Consider the following 15,873-nt stretch of genomic DNA (forward strand, 5'->3'; position numbering starts at 1 on the left):
TCCCTCGGACATCTGCCTCTGTCGGCACAACCCCTCCTCTGATAGTGACCCCCTCTTTCACTGCTAAGGACCCTACAATGAAATTGGGCTCACCCACATAATAGGGTCTTAACAGAATCACATCTGCAAAGTCTCTTTTGCCACGTGAGATGCCAGGGCCACAGGTCCCGGACTTCGGGATGTGGACATCTTTGGGGAACCAGTGCTCTGCCTCCCACAGTCCCCCTGGGCAGGAGGCTTCAGGTCCTTCCATCTTTAAAGACAGAGTGTATCCCTGGCCGGCCTGGCTCAGTTGTTTGGGCATCTTCCCACAAATTGAAAGGTCACTGGTTTGATTCCCAGTCAAGGCAGAAGCCTGGATTGTAGGCTGTGCTCCGCCCTGTTCAGGGCACTCGATGTCTCTCTCTCTCTCTCTCTCGAAACATCAACATTCCTGTCCCTCTCTTCCTCCCTTCCCCTTCTCTAAAATACGTTTTTAGAAGACAGTGCATAACGTTACTTGGGGTGGGGCCAAACTGCCTGGCTTTGCCGCTCAGCCTTTGCCTCGCACTGGCAGTATGATCTGGGGCAAGCAGCCTGCTCTGTCTGTGCCTCAGTTTCCTCATCTGTGAAATGGGGATAACAAGAGTCACTGCCTGAGAGGGCCGTGGGGTAGAATGGAGGAGCCGATCCGTATAACATGCTCAGAACAGTGTCTGACACAGATGTGTGTTTAAGAAGTAGCTATTGTTAGAGTGTGTTTATCTGGGGGTCAAGTAAAAAAAAAAAAAGGACGTGGTCTGCCTTGGATGCCTGCCTGGCGCATAGTAATTGCTCAATATGGGACTTTTTCCTTCCAATGGGTGTTTTTTAGCAGCTGGTGACTGAACAGGATAAAATCTCCTGGGTTTTGTCTTTGTGTGTGTCTGTGTGTGGACCGAAGACCCACTGTGTGCCAGCCTTGTTCCAGACCCTGAGACACAGCAGGGAACAACAGACAAAGAGTGCCCTGGAGGTGTGAGGCTCTAGCAGGTTCCCCTCCCACCCCTCCACCCTCCAGTATCCTCCTCCCCCCACCCAGCCCCAGCACCAACTCTCTTCCTCCCCAACTCCTCCTTCTCTGGAGGGGCTCTGGCCTGATGGGCCTGGTTCATTTTGCAAACTGGGATCTACCCACTGTCCACTTGCTCCCACTGTCTACTGGGGGCCCGGCCTCTTCTGGATCCTTCCACATACCACTGGCCTGGCTCAGCCTCAAGGAAAAGGCTGTGGTCTTCCTCTGGGCGAGATGAAGTGGCAGTTCCGAGCTTAGGAAAGCACTTCCCGTTGGGGGTGGGGACTGTTTTTTCCAAGAGTGGGGCTGTGTGTGGACAGGGGATGTCCGCTCGTCCAGGGATCACAGTTTTGCTATCTGCTGGTTCCACAGCGAGTCCACGTGACAACTTACCCCTGTGCCTGGCCTGCGGGAAATGCCATGTAAAGCAGGAATGGCCATCCTTGGGTCCTCTGGGTGACGCTGATTATGGCTAAAGAGCCACCTGAGGGCCTAGAGGTTGGGCTGGTCCAGCCTAGATGCCCAGACCTCCCAGTCTTGCTGTGTCATTAAGTCCTCCAGGAAGCACAAAGGGCCACAGTGTCAGAAATGCTAAGAATTCATTGGGAATGATGCCAGTGAGAGATGAAGCAGAGAGGAATAGGCAGTGAAAGCCTCAGGGCTAGGATGTCGGACCGCCACCTGTGAGAGGAGATCAGGAAGGAACACCTGGGTGGGAAGAGCTTCAGCCCATGGCTCAGCCCTGAGAATGCCCACCCAGCCCTGAGAATGCCCACTCAACCCAGTGGGCAGATGAAGCGAAGATTTCCCACATAAACAAGTCCAAGGAAACAGAAAGTAGGTTGGTGGCTGCCAGGGGCTGGGGGATGTGGGCTGTGATTGCTTAATCACTTCCTCTGGGGAGATAGAACAGTTTTAGAACGAGATAGAGGTGACGGTGGTTGCGACAACAGTGAGGCTGACTGTGCGAAAGGCCACTAAGTTATACACCTTCAAAGGGTCGACATGGTGAATTTGGTGTTATGGGCGTGTGATCCCAATTTTATTCTCTAAGTTTTTATGTATTGATTTGAGAGACAGAAAAAGAGTGAGAGACAGCAACATTGATTTGTTGTTCCACTTATTTACACACTCATTGATTGCTTCTTGAATGGGCCCTGACTGGGAATTGAACCGGCAATGCTGGCATTTCTGGGGCAATGCTCCAACCAATTGAGCTATCCATCCAGGGCTGGTCTCAATTTTCTAAAAAAAGATTTTTATTTATTTCTTTTTAGAGATAGTGGAAGGGAGAAACAAAAAGAGGTAGAGAAACATCAATGTGTGAGAGAAACATTGATGGGTTGCCTCTTGGCCAGCAACCCAGGCGTGTGCCCTGACCTGGAATCAAACCAGCAACCATTTGGTTTGCAGGCCAGCACTCAATCCACTGAGCCACACTGACCAGGGCTAATTTTTAAAAAAATCTTCACCAGAGGTTATATTTATTGAGTTTACAGAGAGAAGAAGGGGGAGAGAGATAGAGAGATAGAGATTAGTTGCCTCCTGTATGCACCCTGACCAGGGATTGAACCAGTAACCTAGGTATGTGCCCTGACCAGGGATTGAACCCACAGTCTTTTGGTGTAAGGGACGATGCTCTAACCAACTGAGCTGGCCAGGGCTGGTCTCAGATTTTTTTTTTAAGATGGCCTTTGGAGCCGTCCCAGATTGGGTGGAAATGACCATGACTTTACCCTGCTGCCACCACCATGCTTAGTCGTTGGTTGGGGGCTGCCCAGAAAGAACACGACTTCAATCCAAATAAATAGTAGTTGCAGGTATTATACCTGGGAACTGTCAGCCAAATGCACTCTTCCCAGCGACCAGTTCTTTCTTGAAGGGAGCACCCCAATTGCCACCATATTTGTCACTTAGGTATTAAGTGGAGAAGCTGAGGTCAGAACCCAGGTCTGCATGATTTTATTTTTTAAAAAGATTTTGTTTATTTAGTTTTACAGAGAGGGGAAGGGAAGGAGAAAGAGAGGGACAGAAACATCATGTGTGGTTGCCTCTTGCATGCCCCCATGCTGGGGACCTGGCCCACAACCCAAGCATTTGGCCTGACTAGGAATCAAACCAGTGACCCTTTGGTTCACAGTTCAGAGCTCAGTTCACTGAGCTACACCAGCCAGGGCTGCATGATTTTAAAATCTGGTGTTTTTCAACCTGCCATGCTTCCTCCCCTAGTACCCATCCATATATCCACCCATTCATCCTTCCACCCAACCATCCATTCATGTGGGCATGTGTTCTTGCCTGTGTGCATCTCATCCATCTGTCCACCCACCTGCCTCTCTATCTAGTCATCATTAATTGAGATCATCCTCCAGTTATCCAACGCTCTTTCCATCCATTTAACCATTCTCTCATCCACCCACACTCTTTCGTTCATTCTAATCAGTTCCCTCTTCCCAAATACCCTACAATCCATTAGTCAGCCCCATCATCCACTTTCCACTGATCCAATCCACTTAATCAACCAACTGTATGAGCTTCCTTTAGCTGCTATAACAAGCTCCCACAAATCTAGTGGCTGAAAAACAACATAAATCTGTCCCCTTACAGTTCTGGCCACCAGGATTTCAATATCAGTTTTGTTATGCTGAAATCAAGAGGTGGATGGGGCTGTGCTCCCTCTGGAGGCTGTAAAGGGGGATCCTTCCTGCCTGTTCCAGCTGCTGGTGGCCCCCCAGCATGCCTTGGCTTAGGGCCCCATACCTTCAGTTTCTCTGCTTTCTCCTCTCTGTGGGTCTCTGTATCTAATCACCTTCTACCTCCCTCCCATAAGGCACATGATGGCATTTAGGGATAGTCCAGGGTAAGGTCCTCCTCTCAAAGTCCTTACTTAACCACATCTTTTACCACATGAAGTAATATTCACAGGTCCCAGGGATTGGGAGGTAAGGTTTGTCTTTGAGGGTGATGTTATTCTGCCTACCACATCACCCAACGTTACATACACACACACATCCCTCGCTTTCTTGCTCTCTCCCTCTGTGTGTGTGTGTGTGTGTGTGTGTGTACTTGCATGCACACCCATTCACCCAAATTCTAGAAGCTAAAAATGCACAATGGAGCCCTGAAAAGGTTTTGATCTCTGGAAAAATAGCAAACCTGTAAGGAGACAGTTACAATGGCTGGCATAGTAGAGATTAAGTACATTCAGCAAATAAGTAGATATATTGAGCTGGCTATGTCTGCTACCCACCACCCCTGTGTTCCCACCCTTTACCACCTCCAGACTGGGAAGGGAAAGGAAGATGGGAAGAATATGGCCCAAACAGTTTTCATTGTCCTTAAATCTTCCATCCTACCATCTCCCTTCTTACTGCCAATCCATGAACATGGTATATGTAGTCATTTATTTAGATCTGCTTTAAGTTCTCTTAATGTTTTACAGATTTTTTTCTTGAAGAGATCTTGCCCATATTTTCTTAGATGTATTCCTTGGTGCTGGATATTTATTAATGCTACTATAAGTCATATTTGCTTAAGTGTTTACTTTAGAACTTTGATGATGGCTGTACAGAAAGGGTTAACATAACAGACCTGAATCATCGAAACTGCTTGCAAGGTTGACCTTCTGTTGACGTCTGGGGATTTGGTTGTCAAAGCATTCCGAGGGGCTCACTGTGCCTGGATAATCTGTGTGAACCATTATGGTTTATGCTGAACTCCTGCTTTCCCTCTGGGCGACTGGAATTTTGGTAGGCATAGGGTGCCTGCATGCTAATTAGCCAATAAAAACCTGGAGCTCTGAGGCTCTACTACACCTGCTTGGGCAGAAACATCACACACATGTTGTGCACTTTTGTTTCTGGGGAAGAGTGAGTTCTGTGTAACCCGCGCGGGAGGGAGAAAGCATCAGGAAGCCAGCTCTGGGATCCCTCTAGTCTCTGCCTAGGACTTTTCCCCTTAGGATCCTGAATCAATTGTAATAAATCTTAGCCATGAGTACAACTCTGTGTGGAGTCCAATTAGTCCTCCTAGAGAATGTCCAATAATGAGATGGTCTTGGGACCCCGACACACACAGATAAAATGACATACAATTGATGTTCACATATTACTTTGGTATCCAGCAACCTTGCTAAATTCTGTCAGTTCTGATATTTTACCAAGAGCTTCTTTGGGCCCTGGCCCAGTAGCTCATTTGGTTAGAGCATTGTCCTGATAGGCCAAGGTTGTGGGTTCAATTACCAGTTGGGGTACATATAAGACTCAACCAATGAATGTATAAATAAATGGAACAACAAATTAATGTTTCTCTCTCTCTCTGTCTCCATTTCTCTATCAAAAAATCCATAAAAATACATAAATAAATCCAGATTTATTTACATAAAAAATTCTTGTAAAAAGAGTTTATTTGGGATTACACAATCATATCTATGAATCATATCATGTCTATGACTCATAAGAGTTTTGTCCTCTTTTCTTAAAAAATGTTTTATTAATTTATTTTTAGAGAGAGGGGAAGGGAGGGAAAAAGACAAAGAGAATCTTTAATGCAAGAGAGAAATACTGATAGGTTACCTCTCATTTGCACCCTGACCTGCAACCAACCCTCATAATCCAGGCATGTGCCCTGACAGAGAATCAAACCGATGATCCTTTGGTTCGCAGCCTGCACTCAATCTACTGAGCTATACCAGCCAGGGCTCTTTTATTTTTATACCTTTTATTTGTTTTTCTTGCCTTATGACACTGGCTATACATTCAGTTGAAAGCTGAAAGCAATGGTTAAGGAGTATCCGTGTCTGGTTCTTGATTTAAAGGAAAAGGTTTCAATGTTTCACAATTGAATATGAACATACTCCAGATTTTTTTTATTGTGGTAAAATGTATGTAATACAGATTTTACTCTTTTAACCATTTTAAGTGTGGAATTCACACTGTTGTGTAATCATCACCACCATCCATCTCCAGAACTTTTTCATTTTCCTCAAACTGAAAGTCTATACTCATTAATAATAACCCGTCATTTTCCCTTCCTCTCAACCTTGGGCACTCACCATTCTACTTTCTGTCTCTATGAATTTGACTATTCTAGGTACCACATGTATGTGATATCATATCGTACTTGTGTGTGTGTGTGTGTGTGTGTCTGGATTATTTCACTTAGGAAAATGTTTTCAAGGTTCAACTATGCTGTGGCAGGTGTTGGAATTTCCTTTCCACATTTTGTTTATTCACTTGGGAGTTGATGGATATTTGGGTTAATTCCACCTTTTGGCCATTATGAATAATGCTGCAATGAACATTCAGGTACAACTGCTTGTGTGGACATATATTTTCATTTCATTTCTTTTTTTTACTTATTTATTTTTAGACAGAGGGGAAGGGAGGGAGAGAGGGAGAGAAACATCAGTGTGAGGTTGCCTCATATGCTCCCCCTGCTGGGAATCTGGCTTGAAACCCAGGTATGTGCCCCGACTAGGAACTGAACCAGCGGGCCTTTGGTTTGCAGACCCCTACTCAATTGACTCTGCAACCCCAGCCAAGGCTATATTTCCATATTTGCTAGGTAGGTACCTAGGAATAGAATTGCTGAGTCACCTGGTAACATTTTGAGGAATCACTGGGTGGTTTTCACAGTGCCCCACCATTTCACATTCCCACCAGCAATGCACGAGGGGACCAATTTCTCAACATCTTCCATGAGGCTTGGTATTATCTGCCTTTTTGATTATAGCTATCTTAGTGGGTATGGACTAGTATCTCATTGTGGTGTTATTTTTTTTAAAGATTTTATTTACTTTTTTTAAAAATAGATTTTATTTATTTATTTAGAGAGAGGGGGAGGGAGAGAGAAAGAGAGGGAGAGAAATACCAATGTGTGGTTGCCTCTCAAGTGGCCCCCACTGGGGACCTGGTCTGCAACCCAGGCATGTGCCCTGATTGGGAATCCAACTGGTAACCCTTTGGTTTGCAGCCTGCAGTCAATCCACTGAGCTACACCAGCCAGGGCTATTTACTGACTTTTAGAGAGAGAAGAAGGGAGGGAGAAAGAGAGGGAGAGAAACATTGACATATGAGAGAAATATCAAATGGTTGCCTCTTGGGCCCTGGCCCACAACCCAGGCACATGTCCTGACCAGAACACAACCAGCAACCTTTCGGTTTGCAGACCAGCACTCAGCCAGCCCACCGAGTCGCACCAGCCAGGGCTCATCACGGTTTTGATTTGCACTTGCCTACTGACTAAGGATGTTGAGCTTCTTTGCATGTCCTTCTTGGCTGTGTGTATATCTTCTTTGCAGATCTGTCTACTCAAGTCCTTGGCCCATTTTGCGATTGTCTTTTTATTACTAAGCTAGAAGTATCCTTGCCCTGGCCGGTGTGTCTCAGTGGGTTGGGCGTGGCAAGGAAGTCAGCTCCGTTTGCTATTGTGGCACTGTTTGCCTCGCAGGCCTGTGACCTTATCAAACATGACTGCATTTTGACTGTTCTGAGTGTGTGTCCCCAGGGCTGGAAATTACTGGAAAGCAGGGACAGAACTAACGGGCTCCTTACAGCCATAGGTGGAAGATAACATTGGAACAGACTGCATGCGGGGGCCACACAACAGCGCACCCCCCCTTTTAAATCCAGTTACAATGCAATAAAAGCTCGAAGCCCCCACCCCTGAAAGCTGGTGTCTCTCTCCACATCAGCCCCTCTCCTTTCTTGGAGTGTGAGTAAAAACTTGATTCTCTACACTTTCTTCTCCTTGTGAAATCTTTCACAGCCTGTGTCACCAGCCGCCTTAACATTTTGGTGGCCCGCACAGTGACATTTTCTATTTCTTCCTCTCCTCCTGCCTCCTGAGACTTGGGACTAGGGGAGCAGTGGGCAGCGGACACTTGGCCTGGGCTAACTCCCGAACTCTGTCTAACTCCCGAACCCTGTCTCTGTGAGGTTTGGAAAGATGATTCTAATCCTGCTCCGTCTCTCGGGACTCTGCAGACAGGTTTCCTCCTCACCCATCTTCCCTGCCAGTGATCTGTAAATCTCTCTCAGGACAAAAACGTCCTATCAGAAGTGAGAGCTGATGCCCGCGCCTCACTGTCGCTGTAAATCACAGTACTGGGTCTATCATGTTCACAGGGTTTCAGCTGGGGGGATGCCTCCAGTCATCTCCCTGCTGATTCCATCTGCTCTCAGGGCCCAAGGACGCCTGGCTCTGAGGCAGAACCTCGTGTTCTGTCAGCCCTCAGGCTCGAGGATGCTGAGTTCTGGCTGCAGAACTCTAGGTAGGTCGTTTGAGTTGGGGACTCCCTTCTCGAACTTTCCACCCATCCCCATTTGTTCTCTTCCCTGAGATCTCCTTCCCTTTTATTATTATTTTTTTACGATTTTATTAATTTATTTTTAGAGAGAGGGGAAGGGAGGGAAAAAGAGAGGGAGAGAAACATCAGTATGTGGTTACCACTAGCGTGCCCCCTACTGGGGACCTGTTCGGCAACCCAGGCATGTGCCCTGACTGGGAATCGACCAGCAACCTTTTGGTTCGCAGGTTAGCGCTCAATCCACTGAGCCACGCCAGCTAGGTCTCCTCACCTTTTAAAATGGGCAATACTCAATCAACCCCACCCAAAGGCTCCCCATTGGGGTATAACTAGAAGGCTGTGGGATTTAGAGACCTCAAACTCAAACGCTTGCTTTTCTATTACCCCACAGCCTAGCCTCAATCCAAACTGGGTGAGCAGGAAGTCTGGCCCATGTATGGGTCTCTTTAACTCTAATACTGTCCTCCAACTTGACCTTTACTGTCTTCATCTGGATCCCTTCCTTAGGTTTAGTTCTAGAGAGGAGGAGACGAGATTTCAATTTAACTTTCAGCGGGGATTCCAGGCCTCTTTCTTCTAACTACACTTCTTGATTCAAATTTGCCTCACTTTATCACCCCTCCCCCACAACGCCTGCTTATCTTGCTACACAGTAATTTCCGTGTGTGTTTTCCCAACACTGTTACCCAGCAGGGGGTGACGCTATTCCTTACCTGCCTAACGCACGTCCTGTATTCAACTCTTGTCTGGAATTAGGCTTGGCTCCACTGTGCCCACATTGAGTAAAAACAAGGGTAGAAAGAGGAGAAAATTTCATCCCCTCCCAGACTGTAAAACACTCTTAATTCTCTTCCTGGAGACATAGAAACTGCTGAATCCTGGGGAAAATTGGGCCTGCTTCTCCATGCAGAGAAAAAAGTGGCATTTTAAACTCAAGCTGATTTTCTGTCCCTTCTGATGAAACAAAAGTCCTTCTAAAAGAAGCTTGCTTTTTCTTTCCCCATATTTTGAAGTGCAAACATCTGGTCTTTTTCAGAAGTCTTGTCTAATCTCTGGCTGGTGTAGCTCAGTGGATTGAGCATGGGCTGTGAACCAAAGAGTCCCCGGTTTGATTCCCAGTCAGGACACATGCCTGGGTTGTGAGTCAGGTCCCCAGTGTGGGCCACATGAGAGGCAAGCACACATTGATGGTTCTCTCCCTCTCTTTCTCCCTCCCTTCCTCTCTCTCTAAAAAAAAAAACAAATAAATAGATAATTCTTATGAAAAAAGGGGAAAAGCTTAGCTATATCTGAGCAAATCAATTTAATTTATTTCAGCTCCTCCTTTCTAAATTAGTAAATTCTGATAAAGATTATCTACTCTAGTTATTTTGAAATAATATGAAACACCAACACACAGATTTCTAGACTTGCTTTTGGCTTTTTATTACAAAGAGGCTGTAGAGTGGATTTGGGGCTGTAGACAAATGTCTCCTGCTTTGCTGCAGGTGTATTTCTTGAAAGTGAGAGCATATTTGTCAAAAGAGGAACCTGTGTTTCTAAAGGTTGTGAAATGTGTTTATAAAAGTCATTCTAGGGGATGCCAGTTGCTTGCTTTGCATCACTGGAAACTGAGGTTTCTAAAAGTTAAGCTCAGCCCTGACCAGTGTGGCTCACTTGGTTGGGCACTGTCTCGCAATTGAAAGGTGGCTGGTTTGATTCCCAGTCAGGGCACGTGCCTAGGTTGTGGGCCTGGTCCTCCGTTGGGGCATTTGCAAGAGGCAACTGATTGATATTTCTCTTCTCTTTCCCCCTACCTTCTCTTCTCTCTAAAGTAAATACATAAAATCTTCCTTTTAAAAAAAATTAAGTTCAAATAAAGTTGGAAAGAAATTGTATGGTTTTAATAATAGAAGACATAAGGCTTAGAGATGTATTTTGAAAGACAGGGATTGAAAGTGAGTTATTCCAAAGATGGTTATTCTAAAGGGATAAGAAAGTTGTGAAAGTTGCAGGGAGTTTTGTGAAGATTGTGCAAGTTTTAAGTTTGTGAAGAAAAAAACCTCAGACTCCAGTACACCTTCCTCTACCTAGTTTCCTTCTGGTGACATTCTGTCATGAATCTGGTGGTACCTAGAGTTGTTTTCATCACACTTTCTCTTGCCCTCTTTGGAGTGGGGAAATCTGCCTGTCAGCTGTGGAATAAATCCTTCATCAATGTGTGTTTTATCACCCCAGCTAGTGTGGCTCAATGGGTTGAGCGCTGGCCTACAAACCAAAGGGCTGCTGGTTCAATTCCCAGTCAAGGCACATGCCTGGGTTGCTGGCCAGGTCCCCAGTGGGGGGCTCAGAAGAAGCACTGATGTTTCTCTCCCTCTCTTTCTCCCTCTGTTCTCCTCTGTCTAAAAATAAATAAAATAAAATCTTTAAAAATGCATTTTGTCAACTTCTGAGATAGAAGATATGGCTGCCCTCTGGACACAGAGTCACCCTACAGGACTGTCCTCAGTGACACCTCGGACATGGGGTCCAGTGAGTCAGGAACCAATCACTCCTGATGTTCCAAGGGACCTATTCTTTTCCCTTTGTTTGGTGCTCCAGTCATCAGTAAGGAAGGCCACCCTCAGGGCACAGCATAAACACATCCCTCAGTCAAAGGTCAAACGGGCTTTCTCCTTCAAACAGGCATATTCTCTCTCTCTCTCTCTCTCTCTCTCTCTCTCTCCTTGTGTGGCTCTCTCAAGTGGACTTTCTACTGAGTCCCCCATCAGTGTGGCTTAAATCCACTCCCAGGGCATCTGCCTGGTGCTCTCATCATTGGTAAGGTCACCCTCAGGCACAGGGTAGGCACACCCACCTCCTTGTATTTCTCAGTGGGTATGGACTGTAACTCCCCGTCCTCCATCTACAGCGCCTATCTTCTGTGTCAGACCTTTCAGGGGGCTGAGGCAGCCCCGCCCAGGCTCTTCCCTGCTGCTAGACTCCTTGGAGCCGAGACTTCATTTCCACCACTCATTAACAGTCCTTAAAGCTTTTATTGAGAGTCTCAACAGGTCTTCTTGCTTGGTATTTAGGACCTTCCACCCCCCCTTCCAGTCCTCTTAAAAGTTGCCCAAAGCAAATCAGAGAAATCTTATGCTTTCTCTACAAAAATTAGCAGTTCAAATGATGTGTATGGTCTTTACAGGTTCAGTCTTTGTGCGTGTGGTCTTCACGTCATATGTGTTTGTCCATGTGTTACATGTGGTGTGTTTTCTGCCTGTGGATGGCATAATTAAGGTGTAATATTTTATTGGCCTGGAGATATTAAGTGCTTATATAAATTAGGCAGGATCCTATGTTCTGGACAAAATGTTTGATATTAAAACTGGTTTAAGTTTGATTAATGTCTTTTAGAGCTATTACAAAAAATGTGTGTTTTATAGAAAGTTTATATTATAATCTTTTGGTTAAGTATATTTGACAACCTTCCAAAAGTTTAAATTTTAATCAATAAAAGAAAAAAGCAAGCAAAATATAACCAGAAACATTGAAATTAAGAATAATCTGACAGTAACCAGAGGGGAGGTGGGAGGGGATAATGGGGGTAAGGGTTTTCAGGAACAACTACAAAGGACTCAGGGACAAAATCAAGGGGGGTGGGGTGGAAGCAAGGGAGGGAGGTGGGTTTGGCTGGGGTGGGTGGGAGTGGTAGGGTGTAAATGTAGACAACTGTAATTGAACAACAATAAAATAATTTTTTTTTTAAAGTTTGAATTTAAAAAAACTGAGAAATGACTTTGAGTTATTCCAATAGGCCCCTAGAATATCTTAAAGATTTATTCTCCCCCCTTATGAATGAAAACTTTTTGTATGAATTAGGCCTATTTGATATGCTCAAATTTACCTGGGAAACTTTGCCAGACAGAATAATGATAGGTATTTTATTTGTTCACATATATTTTTATCAAAATAGATTTTCTAGAAATTTGAACCTGCCCCATGGGGAAACTTCCAAAGATTCAAGATCCAGTTCAACAGGAAGCTCTCAGGGGGAACAGTAGATTCCTACTGTGACACTGGACAAGCCAAAGGTGATGGTTCCCCATGGGGACATCAAGCTGTGGTGCCCTGGGCATTTGTAATCCACATATTGGGAATTGGTGAATTGTTTCCAATGCTCAATGCACACTTCCAGTATGTCCTGTGCAGCGTGTTAAAACCTTGCATACTGTTTGGTCTTTATCTGTACTAAGATTGTGTGTTACATCAAAGAATATGGGCTTTATATTGTTCTTTTGTGTCATTTCATAGTACTTATTATATACCAAGAAATTGCTATTTTGGAATGTCGTATGTTACAGAAAAGCAAAATTCTTTTTTTTTTTAAGATTTTATTTATTTATTTTTAGAGAGGGAAGGGAGGGAGATAGAGAGAGAGAAACATCAATGTGCAGTTGCTGGGGGTCATGGTCTGCAACCCAGGCATGTACCCTGACTGGGAATCGAACCTGCGACACTTTGGTTCGCAGCCCGTGCTCAATCCACTGAGCTATGGCAGCCAGGGCCGGAAAAGCAAAATTCTTTGCCAATTACATTATAATTAAATCTATAACCATGTCATTTTAAATTTGGCCATTTATAAACTGTCAATGTGTAATGTATTTGCAAATGTATCTTTGTATTGGTTCATGAAGATGACTCTGACTTACTCTAAATTACAGGTATCTAAGTAGGTCATACCTTTAAAGTAAATGAAGATTTATAGAACCCTAAGGAATAATTGGATTTGTGGGAATACTGGCAAATAATCAAAACAAACAAAATTGGTTATAAGGAACTGAGTGACCTAAAGATAATTGTTATTCTTATGACTTTGTTCAAAATGTTGCCAATTTTAAATCTTTTTGTTTTCCAGATATAAGGAGACTTTTTTTTCCTAGAACAATCTGTAAATTATACCCTCATAAGCAATAACAAAACATGTATATTTTTCCTCCTATCCAATCCCTCCAGAATTCAGCAACTCTTAATGAGTCAGTATTATTTTCATGGTGATAAGTTTGTTTGCATAAATGCAATAAGAATCTACTCTGTATATAATAGCATCAGTTTCCAAATGTGGTTTTATTAACCAAGTCTTTGTCTGGAATGTTAAGATTGAAAGAGTCATGCCTGGACTCTGGATGTCACCAGAAAGTGTTAATGAATTAAGATGGACTTTCAAACCCAATAAGATCCCCTTGGAGAAATAGCCTCCAAGCCTGGTACCTTGCTTGGTCACATGGTTCTTGGCAGTCTTTCCAGGTAAGGAATGAAGGTTGCTTTCCTGAAAGATGGCAAGGAAGGAACCTCAAGAAATTTTTGGGACCTCAAGTACCTGCAAAATTCACCCAAACCTAAAGGTATTGCAGGCAAAGCCAGGTGGCAACTGTGTGGCTTGACTTCTTTGCCCTGAGAGGCTGACAAAAGCTCAGTCTGAAGGTTCCTTGTAAAATTCCAGCAAGGCAGATATGAAAGAGCCTACATGATCAACTACTATTCTTGTTCTGTTCATGCAAATAATCAGGCCAAATTGAAACTGGACTTATATGCAATGTCTTTAATAAAATGAGCGTGATTTTAGAGAGAGGAATTGTATTCCAGTGAAAATCAGAATGTCCAATTGTGACCCCAAAAATGATTGAATCCTAGTTTTTCTAGTTTTCTTCCAAGCTAATGTTTCATTTTTTATTTTCACCTTTTGACTTGGAATTATTGAGAAATACCGATGCAGTGTCAGCCATACAGAATTTACCTACTACTCCATCTCTCCCTTTTGGGGGGATTTTAAGGCCAATATCTGATCCTGGTTTTCCTGGCTAACTCTCTTCCTAGGACCTATAGCAGCCTTTTTCTTTATTCTTATTTTTAGGCCATGTCTCCTCAAATACCTCATATCCTTTATTTAATGGAGGATCCAGGCTCTGGAAGACTCTCTCTACAAATGGCCTCCAACCACAGCTCTTGCTTTTTGGGCTGTCCAATCCCACCTTCTTCCCTTAATGACCCATAGTTGGACCCACAAACAGGGACAGCTTTACACCCCTAGCCCTTCAGAAGTAGTTACAGAAAAAGAGAACTTTGTTCCTACTCCCCAAAACTAAAACCAGACCAGGTCATGAAAAATAAATCCATTTTAAAACCAGAGGAGGGAATGAAAGGATAAAGTCTGAGCCATTTGCTGTCTGTCATGGCACCATTTGCTGAGCAGGCCTGTGACCTTGCCAAACGTGACTGCCATTTGACTCTCTGAGCTTCTGTCCCCAGGACTGAAAATTACTGGAAACAGAAAAACAGAACTAACCACTCCCTACAGCCACAGACGGAAGATAAGGTTGGAATAAACTGCAGTCTCCTATTACCATGCCCCAACAGCCAGGGGCCACACAACAGCAAACTCCTACCCTTGTTTTTAAGATCATTTATTTATTTGTTTTTAGGCAGAGGGTGAAAGAGAGGGAGAAAGAGAGGGAGAGAGACATAAATGTGTGGTTGCCTCTCACAGGCCCCCCACTGGGGACCTGGCCTGCAACCCAGGCACATGCCCTGACTGGGAACCGAAACAGTGACCCTGTGGTTTCTAGGCTGGTGCTCAATCCACTGAGCCACACCAGGCAGGGCAAACCCCTACCCTTTTTTAATCCAGTTATAATGCAATAAAAACCCAAAGCCACCACCCCTCATTGCTGGTGTATCTTTCCACACCAGGCACCTCTCCTTTCTTGGAGAGTGGATAAAAACTTTACTCTGTACACTTTCTTCTCTTTGTAAATTCTTTCATAGCCCACCGAGTACCCCAACAGGCATCATCCTACAAGTCAGAAAGTGTTGGGTTCAGTCGTGGGTCAGGGCGCTTGTGCAGAAAGCAACTGACCAATGTTTCTCTCTCACATTAGTGTTTCTCTCCCTCTTTCTCTCTTTTTCCCTTCCCCTCTCTGTAAAATCAGTGAGCAATACCTCTAGTGAGGATTAAAAAAATGTAAGTATCCTTTATATTTTTGAATCACCAATTCCCTATGCTTGGCAAAGATTTTCTCCCATTCTGTGAAGTAACAGCCTTGTTTTGAGGGCATGTTCTCTCCTTCAGGACCAGACTTTTGATTTATTTTTTTATTATTACATTTTTCTTTTTTTTTTCTTTTCATTGCTTTTAGAGAGAGAGAGGAAGGGAGAAAGAAAAACACGGATGCAAAAAATACTGCTTGGTTGCCTTCAGGATGGGACACACCCTAACCAGGCATCTAGAATCAAGCTGCAACCAAGGTGTGTGCCCCGACCAGGAATCGAACCCACAACACTTTGGTCACGGGGCTACGCTCCAACCAACTGCACCTCATCAGCCAGGACAAAATTCTTAATGCATTCAGAACAAGGGACTCTGCATTTTCATTTTGCTCAGGGACACACAAATTACTATGCAGTGGGTCCTGGGGCTATGAAGCAATAGCAGAATAAGGGAATGGTTGGGGCAGGTGGGCTCCTCCAATCAGGACCATCAGGGAAGGTTCTCCCTGAGGAGGTGACATTGGGG

Source organism: Phyllostomus discolor, chromosome 12 (genome assembly GCF_004126475.2).
Source record: "Phyllostomus discolor isolate MPI-MPIP mPhyDis1 chromosome 12, mPhyDis1.pri.v3, whole genome shotgun sequence".
In the NCBI taxonomy this organism is placed as follows: Eukaryota; Metazoa; Chordata; class Mammalia; order Chiroptera; family Phyllostomidae; genus Phyllostomus; species Phyllostomus discolor.